Below are 11,566 nucleotides of genomic sequence, written 5' to 3' on the forward strand. Positions count from 1 at the left end.
CCTAAATTTTCACATACTTAGAGTCTCTACTAACGTCTCATGCTCATCTCTAATGCGGAAATATAACTCTTACATGAACATCATTTATAACTTAAACTTCGAAAAACGCTTAAAACAACTTCTCTAGAAAACACAGTCATTGTCCTACGTGTTTAAATACGAAATACTGAAATTTAGAGAAAATAAAAACAAATACAAAATAATTTAAAACAATGAAATGCAAAACAACCTATTCTAACTCAAGACTAGAAATTTAAATATGAGTCTACCTCACGTGCCACAGTCTCTACTCACGATGCCGCCACCCTCCGTATAAGTGTGCCTTGTCTTTACCTGAAAAATGATATGGCACACGGCCTGAGTATTTTGAAGAATACTCAGTAAGTGGCCCCGCTATAGGGGGCCATGCAAATACAAACACATGCAATCATGATTTAGGGACCTATCTCTAATCATCATAAGGGTGGCCTCCAGTTTTGGACAAATTGTATGTATAATACTTCCCTACACACGATTCACACGTGCGAGTGTGAATCCTAGGACACTCGCACACCCCCTAGACCTTCTGGTCAAGTTAATCTGTAGCGACGTTCGGAGGTAAGCGGAATCCCATAGTGTCATGCGCCTCATGAACACCCTCATCTGTGCGCATTCGCACTCATCATCATACTGTGCGCGTCCGCACTCATCATCTCAATGGGAAGTAGCCCTATACTTATGAACATACCATATGCATGAGGTCCCTCTAAATCTATCATACTGTCTCTTCTGACACAACCCTCTAGTCTCATCTCTTTGTTACTCTATTTAACATATACTCGTGGATATTTATATTAATATCATTTTTATGCTCTTAGGGTTGTGTCCTATGTCGATCTAACGACATGATGCAATATGACACTCATCATCACATCGCATGCTCAATATGGAAAACATCATCATATTAAGGTAAACGTCACGTAATCATCATACTCATCATATTGCCATAAAGTGCATCAAGCATATCAAGTACGTCATTCATCAATATATATATGAACTTATTGACTTGGATTCAAATAAATGAAAATTTTTATAGATTTAATTGGTTCATGAATCTCCCTAAAACTAGATTGGATTGAATAGAACCGATTCTAATTTGCTTTTAATTTTAAAATATATTTATTTCATTCTTATTTAATTATATAATTACTTTTTTATTAATTATTCTCAACTACCCATCAACATAATTTTTTTTGTCTAAAGTATTTAAAATCTATTTTAAAAATATATATTGAGATCGAAGATAAATAAATATTTTATAAATTAATATTTTAGTTATGGTTTTTAACGGGAACAATTGAGTTCAATCTAAAAAAATCTCTTAACTCAACTCAATCTAATCTACCGATACTCTTAATTTGAAAAGGAATATATTTGTCTTTTTATGAGATATGATTTCAATTTTGGTAATTTGGTAACTTATCTTTTATGGATTTAGATTTCATCACTACATATAAACATAGAAATACCAAATTTATATAAACTTTTCTTTTAAACTACTAAACCATACTTTAATAGTAAAAAATAATAATAAATAAATAAATAAATAATAAAATGAATTGTTAAAACAAAATAAGTTAATAAAATAAAATAATTAAATAAAACAGTTAATTCAATGTCTCACGAGAATTACAAGAAAATTTTATATTTAGTGTGTATATATTTCTCTTTGTTATTGGTATGTTATATCACGATTTCCTTTTCTTTTATCCTAATTTCATTTTTAGGAAATCACTCTCATTTATTAAGTAATTATCAAATATATTATGAAGTTATAGTATCTAGGGTGAACATCTTTAATAAGATGAATATTTACCGAAGGAATTTGGTGAACATCTTTAATAGGGTGAATTTGAGGGACGAAAGCAAGCTGATCAAAGCAAGCTAACTTGGAGTTCGATAGAACTTCAGCTAAGGCTATCCCAGTGAGTGACCTTACTATTGATATTGTTATATTTGATGTTAACATGTTCCCCGTAGTTCTGCACGTGTCATATATATTGATATGTGTGAATTGTTTATGGATACTGTGATATGATATGTATATGTTATAATATGGGAATTGTATGATAACATTTGCGGTACGATGTGTTCAATGATATGTTTGAGATAGGATATGATAACATTTCCCAGTACTCTTAGTACACAGTTCGAGGTCAAAGAACTTAACATTTGAAGCGGTGTTCAGCGTTTGAGGATGAGGTGCTCCATCATAAAAACATGTACCCCTGGTACAATCCAGTTAGAATTAGTCACTCACATGGTCAACGTCCTTCCATAGGACGGACCTGCCATGCAAGCAACCTTGACCCACCCGCGTGATCAACATCCTACCATAAGATGGATCCACCATGCAGAGTAGTCGATCTACCACTGAGTAACACCTCCCTAACTAGCATCTCGTCTAGCTCAGTGGTACCACACCAGAGTAGTCGATCTACCACTGAGTAACACCTCCCTAACTAGCATCTCGCCTAGCTCAGTGGTACCACACCAGAGTAGAAAGGGAAGTGGAGAATACTCGAACGCTATACCATCACAGTGATTGGTTGAAACATTTAATGGAAAATGAAGAACAGTTTGTTGACGATGGAATTCTCTTGCTTAAGCACCTAGCATATCATCACAAGAGCTTGAAGCTTAAACCACTGATGAGGAACAATAGGCTTTACGAGTTAGCTGTCTATCCAGATTCACTCTTTCAAGACTTCCAAGTCTATAACTATCCAGAGTTAAAGGGTCTCTCCCTCTAATCGTCCCTCACGATACTACTGACTGCAACATCAGGAGGATCCCTTATCTAAACTTAACTCATTCCCTAAAAGTATACACCCTAGGCATAACTCAACACTACAGCTTATCAATCATATCATAAGTTCACACAATCATTCAATAAGAGTTTATGTAATATTAACAATGCATGCAGTCACACAAATTCAATAGGGTGATAACATCCATCAGCATCGGGAGCGTAGATACACAAATACCCCCGTCCGTCAACAATAGCATGAAAAAAATATAAGCAGTAGTAGGACAGTCCAGAAAGCATACAAAATTGAGTATGGAACCCCACTCGGGTAGCAAGTCCAACAAATATATAATTAACTTCCTAAGTGTAGAGTAATATCAGATCTAGCCACCTAGAAGTAATTTGCTCTAGCATACATGCAAAACCAAGCGCACCCTACAAGTATTACCTCCTAATTCAGTGTGGTTACTTACAGGTCTGTTGTGTGCCTTCCCGAACTTGGTTTATAAAGGAGTTCGAAAATTACGAATTCTCTCTACAGGAACCTAGTTTACAGTAAAATAGGATTAACACTGGAATCGAAACAAAAAACTGGCAAATCGAGAGAAAAACAGATGAAAATAGGTGGCCCACGCCCCTCCAAACGTTGGCAGACTCCCCTACACGCCCCCTGTCACAATCGCACATTGATGGCAGCGGACTTGCGATTGTGCGACACTCACTTCTCAGCAACAAGTGAGTTAAGCCTATTCGTTCTTGTTTCGCCTACGGCCAAGCGACGTATGCTCGAGCCTCTAGCCCCGGTTCAAGAAGAAAGTTTTAGAAAGTGGGGGCTGAGAGATTTCGAAAGAGAGTTATGAAAGCAAGATTTGAGAAATTGAAATTGGTGTTATATGGGAATGTAAGCAAAATGCAACAACGGCTTACTGCATATAACTATCGGGTAGGGAGAAGTTGACAACTAATCATATCCCCTATAGTACATTTTGGGACATTTTAGCCCTTGCAGGTGTAGACATGATTTTGGTGAACGGTCATACACCCTCGTACTGACCCAATATGAAATGGTAAAGATCTATCTAGGATGAAAGCATGTAAAAGGGATTTAGAACGGGCATGCAACCATGGACAACACATCCTGGACAAGCAAGACCAGGACATCTGTCATGCGGCCATTGACAACACGCCTTAGACATGCATGATCGTGACACCCCCACGCATGGGCTCCATGCGCAGTGCACAAGTGCGGCAAAGGCACGCTTCGAGCTCTAGTGAATGTAGACTTATCCTTCGAATTTTTAGGACGTGACATGTGGCAAGTAGGGACTGGCGGTAGGACTTGGGTTGGAAAGTAGTTCATCGGGTCGCTTCACAGAGTGTGGGTCGGTTTTCAGTTCGGGTATCTGGGTCAAAAGTTGGATGCGTATCAGTGCACAGCTTCGGACACTTCTCCACAAATTGCTCGATGAATATCCCTCTTTTTTTCCTGACTTGTCACCCTCCTTTTCGGCAGCCACGTGTCCGTTGCCAATTGCCTGAGTTCATCCAATTTCCCGATTTTGGTCAAATTCCATATCAACCTATTTGTTTTGTATTTTTCCATCTTCCAATTTGTAACTTGAATTAACTCGATTCCTTCACAAGAATTCAAGATCTCAAGTTCATCTATCCAGATATATTTTTCTTGCATTTTTTTTATACTCACAAGAGCTTAATAAATGAGATCAAATATCATGAAAAACTAAGTTCCTTACCGAAGTTGGACAATTCTCGATTTCGCTTTCTGACAAATTTTTTTTCCACGATTCCTTCAAAAACATGCAAAAATCCTCACCTAAGGTATTGTAACTTGATTATTAAGACCTAAATCATCTTAAACTTATAGATGTAGGACAAAATCCCGAAATAAAAGAGGTCGTAGACTTACTTCGCTTTCTTGCCTGTTTCTTGCCGGAAACAAATAATCCAAACTCACCGCTCCTCTTGATCCTCTGAGTAGATCTATAGGGAGACATGAGATCAAAAGTGTATCGGCATTCGGGTTTGGGCATTCTTTCCTTCTTATTCTTCTCCTTCATAAAAACCCTAACCACTCCTTTCTCTCTCTCTCTCTTTATTTTTATTTTTATTTTTTTTTCTTTTCTTTTCTTGCAAGTCCTTCTAGACCCCTTAAAGTGGTGTGTGGGGGCAAAATAATCTCTCTTTTTTTTTTTTCCTCAGTTGACTTTGACCCCAATTTTCAATTAAATCATCATTTAAAAAAAAAAAAAAAAATTATAAGCTCCTTGTTGTGTCTCGAGCATTTTTTCCTTGTGCACGGATTTGAAAATTACTTTCTAAGACCTCGAATAAAGTTTAGAAACCCGTAAAAGTAAGGATGATGTTAGTTATAAATAAGTGCAAGTTGTAGGGGGTGTTACATTTGGATCCTTACCTTACATTGTGAGATTCCTCATTATTATTTCTTATTCTTAATACTCATCAGGTAGGAGGATGAAACATTCCGGTATGGAAACCTTTCCCTACTAGATGCGTTTTAAAAACATTGAAGGGAGGGTCGAAAAGGAAAATCTAAAAAAAAAAAATATCTTATTGCAGTGGGCTTCGACCGTTACAGAATCTTGAAACCTTAACTATAGTAATGCTTTTGAAATATCTTGACATGGCTACGAAATCCAAATTACTACAACATTTAGTTCATGTTGCAATATTGAAATATATTCGTGCAGGGGTATTAAAAAGATTACCGTGGAACTTCTAGTTTATTTATAAACAATTTTTTGTTTTTTACATTTTTAATTATCCTAAATCCTCCTTCAAATCAATCTTAAACCATGATTTTCCAAATTTAAAATATCTTGAAAATCTCAAATTGCATTCTATCTACGTAAATATCTATAAAACTTTGACTACGATCATACGCCTCATATAATCTGTGCTCGATAATTTTAAGACTCATCTTTAAACGTATAAGACCATGATATCGTTTTATGAAATGTATTAAATAAATTTTTTGTATAAAAAAATTATATTAAATTCGAATGTGGTCTCGGTTCATTCATGTACCCTTGTTTTACATAAGTGTCACATTAAAAAGATAATTTTAGACAATTGATTCCCTCCAATGACGTATAGTACTACTTTTATATGGTTTAGTATTTTAAAAGGAAAGTTTATATAAATTTGGTATTTCTATGTTCATATATAGTGATAAAATCTAAATTCATAAAAGATATATTACCAAATTTGAAATCATATCTCATAAAAAGACAAATGTATTACTTTCCAAAGAGTATCTCTAGATTAGTTGTAAACCAGAACTAAAATATTAATTGGTAAAATATTTATTTATTTGGGAAGTGTGAGAATAAATAATAAAATAAATAATAATTTTATAATAAAATAAATATATATCTATATAATTATATAGTAAGTAAAAATATAAATTTTAAAATTAATAGTAAATTCCAATCGGTTCTATTCAATTCAATCTAATTTGATGGGATTCATGAACCATTTAAACCTATAAAATTTTTCATTATTCGAATTCAAATCAACCTAAATAAGTTCATAGTCTACCCAAAATTGTACTCGATGAGTTTGGTTGAACGAATTTTACTAATCATTGAGTTTTTTCACCATCCCGATGTTATATGTCATTACCATTGACTTACACTCATGTTGGCATCCCTAAAGAACAAAGTTAGATGAACATAAATTTGGTAGTTTTTTGTGGCATTAAATGACACGAAAACTCCAACTCGGGTTCTTTTCCTATATAAGGACCTCCATAGTTCACAACTTTCTCACACAAACAAGATAATACTTCTCTCATTCTCTTGACCTTTTCACTCGTATTTTTCTACCAACAATGGCAGCAATGTCTTCCACAATGAAGTTAGCAGTTGTATTCCTTGTCTGCTTAGCCATTTTTTCACCATCGACCAAGACCCTCGTGATAGCAAACTTTGATGCTGATTTCAATATCATTGGTTGCATTCCCTTTGTTGCAGAAGGGGCAATGTGTGCGGTAGAAGCTCTCAAGGCTCCAACTAGTGCTATTAAGACTTGCTGTGAAGCCGTTTTGAAGCTTAATGATTGTGACTCTAATATTTTCAAAAGTATTCCCCAATCCGACATGGATATAGTTAAGCAAGTTTGTGATGCGTTATAGGTTTAAGCCTTTTCGAACAAAAGTTCTATGGGTTTATTAAATAAAAATAAATAAGAAAGTTAAATGATAATAATGTGTTTTTTCTCTACGATGTATCATGTTGTTGAAGAGAATTTATGTTTCTTTGTATGAGAATGAATATCTTTTCACCTTTTATAAAATTGTCAGTGAATTCTACCCTTCACCTAAATGAGTTTTTTTTTTTTTTTTTTTTTCCTTTTGTGAATCGGGAGAGTATTATTTTTCTTTAGGCACAAAGATACGAAAATTAGCTTCACATTTAAATTGTATTATAAAGCTTATTTGTAAATTCAAATCAATTAAAATCATGCTTGGAAATGTTCAATTAACAACTTGATAAAGTGCAAATTTGGAAAGGTAGCCAAAAAAAAAAAAAATGGTATTTTTTGGAAAATAACCTTTTAAGGGGTAAATTTGGGAGGCTAACCCACAAGAACTCCAAATTTTTAAAGGCACTTGATCTTATCGCAAGTCTATTACATACCTAAACTCAAGAGCAATATTATAAGTTTGGGACAACTGGATGAGAGTGGAAATAAAATTGTCATAGAGAACAGTGTGATGAAGATATATGACATAGCTAGGAGCCTGATTATTATGGTGACCAGACAATCCAACAGATTGTATGTAGTAAAGCTGAAGCTTGCGGATCAGGTGTGTTTAATGACAAATATCAGTAACAGTGGTTGTCTCTGGCACGCGAGGTATGGACACCTAAATTTTCACTCTTTAAAGCAATTAAATGACAAGAGAATGGTTGAAGGGTTGTCGAGAATCACCCAGGTCAATCAATTATGCGATGGGTGTTTAATTGGAAAGTAGCATAGGACTTCTTTTTCCCGAACAACAATATATCGAGCGAAGGAGTCATTGGATCTTGTCCATGGAGATCTATGTGGACCTATTTCGCCAATGACGTATGGAGGTAACAAATATTTTATGTTACTAGTGGATGATTGTTCATGATTTATGTGGGTGTTTATGTTGAAAAACAAGAATGAAACACTGCTGGTGTTTAAAAAATTCAAGATCAGTGTGGAGGTAGAGAAAGGCAGGAAGATTAAGAGCTTTAGAACGGACCGTGGAGGAGAGTTTGTATCTACTGCTTTTAAAGACTATTGCTAGAATGAAGGCATGAAGAGACTTCTTACTGCACCATTTTCACCACAGCAAAATGGCGTAGTAGAAAGGCGTAATCGAACGGTGGTAGAGATGGCCAGATGTATGTTAAAGAGCAAAGAGATGCCTGCAAAATTTTGGGGAGAGGCTATCAAAATTGCCGTGTATATTCTGAACAGATCGCCAACAAAAGGAATTGCAGATGGTACACCGTATCAAGCTTGGTTTGACAAGATATCAAAGGTTCATCACTTTAAAATCTTTGGGTGTCTTGCTCATGCCAAGAATACATATTCACACCTTCCTAAACTTGTTGATAGGAGTGTGAAGACAATTATGTTAGGATATGAAGATGGAACCAAAGCTTACCGACTATTGGATCCACAAAAGAACAGAATTATGGTGAGCAGGGATGTGGTGTTCGAAGAGGAGAAAAAGTGGTGTTGGGAAGAAATCACAAACGGTGATGATGAACAAAGAGGAACTTTCACCGTTCAAATTTCAGAAAAACAGAGGAGAGGAATATTGAAAATATCGAAGTTGATCCAGACGAAAGACAAAGGGAAAATTCGTCCTCAACTTTATCAACGTCGGACAGTACCTCAAATGCATCATCGTCAAGCTCATCAACGCCGAAAAAATTCAGGTTTCTAGAAGATATTTATAGAGAACTGAACGAAGCAGAGGATGAAGCAATGGACCTTTGTTTTCTTTCTATAGAGGAGCCAATCTCATATGAGGAAGCTGCTAAGAATGAAAACTGGAGGAATGCCATGATGTCTGAAATTCTCTCCATCGAAAAGAACAAAACGTGGGAACTCACAGACTTGCCGAAGAATCATAGAGCAATCGGCATCAAATGGATTTTCAAATTAAAGAAAAATCTAGATGGAGAAATCATGAAACACAAGGCGAGACTCGTGGCAAAGGGATATGCACAGCAGTTCGGTGTAGATTACAGTGAAGTATTCGCACCAGTGGCCAGGTTAGAAACAGTGAGATTAATTCTTGCCTATGCAGCCATTAAGAATTGGGAAGTACATCATATGGATGTAAAGACAGCTTTTCTGAATGGCGAGTTAGAAGAGGAGGTGTATGTTGTTCAACCAGAAGGGTTCGTTGACAAAGAAAATCCAAACATGGTGTTAAAACTACGTAAAGCCTTGTATGGATTAAAACAGGCTCCGAGGGCCTGGAATTTTAAACTTGATCAATGTTTGCAGTCACTTGGTTTTGTTAGATGTCCACAGGAATATGCTATGTACAAGAAAATTAATGGAGTTGAAGCAATGATAAACGGCACATATGTGGATGACTTAATCATAGCCGGCTCAAACAAACAAGTTATAGCTGAGTTCAAGGAAGAGATGCACCAGAAATTTGAGATGAGCGATCTTGGACTTTTGAGCTATTACTTGGGTATTGAGGTACGACAAAGCAGTGAATCAATCACTTTATGTCAGGCCGGATATGCAAGAAAAATCCTAGAGAAGATAGGAATGGGGGAGTGCAATCCTTGTTCGATTCCCATGGAACCAAGAATGAAGATGAACAAACATGGAAATGGAGAACCTGCGGTTGACAAAACACTTTACAGAAGTGTTATTGGAAGCTTACGCTATCTAGTTAATACCCGGCCCAACATAGCCTACTCAGTTGGTGTGATGAGTAGATACATGGAGACACCAACAACTTCACATCTCACAGTAGTAAAACAAATATTGAGGTATGTGAAAGGTACTCTAAGTTTTGGCTACATTTATAAGAAGCTATCGAATGTGGAGCTGGTAGGATTTAGCGACAGTGATATGACTGGGGATACTGATGATAGGAAGAGTACAACTGGAGTGTTGTACTATTTGGGAGTAAATCCAATAACCTGGATATCACAGAAGCAAAAGGTGGTGGCTTTGTCATCATGCGAGGCTGAGTATATAGCCGCAACTGCTGGAACATGTCAAGGAGTATGGTTGGGCAGGATTTTTAATAACATCAGTCAACTTCCAGTAAAACTCAAGCTTAATGTTGACAACAAGTCAGCTATAGCGTTGGCGAAAAATTCTGTTTACCATGATCGAAGTAAACACATTGATACCAGATTTCATTTTATTTGCCAATGTGTACAAACTGAAGCTATTGAATTGGAATATGTGAACACAGATGAACAGTTGGCGGATATTCTGACAAAGCCGTTAGCAGGACAACGGTTTCTGGAGTTAAGAGAGAAAATTGGCTTGAAGAAAGTCCATTCAACATAGTTAAACAAGTTTAGAGAAGTGATTGTTGGTTATAAACTTGTTTTTATTATTTGTTTTTTTTATTATTATTTTATTTCTGGTGTTTTCCATGAAAAAAGGTAGAAAATATTGTAAGTAGGGGAAGGAACTAGTTTGTAGGGAGTGGAATAGTAGGAGTGGAAGGAGTGGTGGAGTGATTGCTGATTTGTAGCAGAAATAGGTAAATTTTTTAGTATATTAGGAAAATGGTGCCAAGTTCTGAAGACACCACAACAAACAAGAAATAATTTGTGTGTCTTCGTTTATTCTCCCCTTCTGTTGCATTTTTTTTTTCTTGCCTAAAATGCCCCAAAATGTACTATTCAGGGATATGACTAGTTGTCATTTCTTTCTACTCTGAGTTATATGCTATTTAAGCTGTGGTATTCGTTTGTTTACTTATAGTCATATAACGTTCATTTCTTCAATTCTTTGAATCGATTTTCAATGTATTTTCTCGCTCACTTGACCTATTCGCTTGGTTCGAACAAGTGTCACACAATTGTTGTCCAGCTATCACAAGAATGCGATTGTGACACACTGCGCATAGGGGAGTGTGCAAGCGCATGGGCCACCTATTTTAATCCATTTTTTTCTCTTGATTTGCCTGTTTTTCCTCCCGATTTTAGTGCTAATCCTATTTTACTGCAAAATAGGTGACTGTAGAGAGAATTCTTAATTTTCGGACTCTTTTATGACTATAAATCAAGTTCGACAAGGCACGCGACAGACCTGTTAGTAACCACACGGAATTAGAAAGTAATACTTGTAGGTTGAACTTGGTTTTGCATGGATGCTAGAAAAAATTACTTCTAGGTGGTTAGATCTGATATTACTCTACACTTAGGAATTTATTTATATATTCGTTGGAATTGCTACAAAGGGTTTCCACACTCAATTTTGTATGCTTTTTGGATTATCTTATTGTTGCTTATATTTGTTCATTCTATGTTGACGGACGGGGTATATGTGTATCTATGCTCTTGGTGGTGCTGATGGATGTTATTACCCTGTTGAACTTGTGCGATTGCATGCATTGTTAATCTTACATAAACTCCTGTTGAAAAATTGTGTGAACTTATGAAATGATTGATAAGCTAAAGGGTTGAGTTATGCCTATGGTGTACACTTGTAGGGATTGAGTTGGGTTTAGATATGGGATCCTCCTCATGTTGTGATCAGTGGTAT

The 11,566-nt window shown here is 35.9% G+C and overlaps 1 long non-coding RNA gene across 1 annotated transcript; it reads right to left on the reverse strand.

The window, feature by feature from the left end:
- Positions 1 to 4,277: 4,277 nt before the first annotated feature.
- On the reverse strand, positions 4,278 to 4,749 carry LOC111462090. Its single transcript, XR_002713702.1, has 3 exons — positions 4,716 to 4,749; positions 4,543 to 4,622; positions 4,278 to 4,323 (listed from the first exon to the last, which is right to left on the reverse strand). It is a non-coding gene; the product is annotated as an uncharacterized LOC111462090 (long non-coding RNA).
- Positions 4,750 to 11,566: the final 6,817 nt, after the last annotated feature.

The sequence above is a fragment of the Cucurbita moschata genome, unplaced genomic scaffold, assembly GCF_002738365.1.
Source record: "Cucurbita moschata cultivar Rifu unplaced genomic scaffold, Cmos_1.0 Cmo_Scf00026, whole genome shotgun sequence".
Taxonomy (NCBI): domain Eukaryota; kingdom Viridiplantae; phylum Streptophyta; class Magnoliopsida; order Cucurbitales; family Cucurbitaceae; genus Cucurbita; species Cucurbita moschata.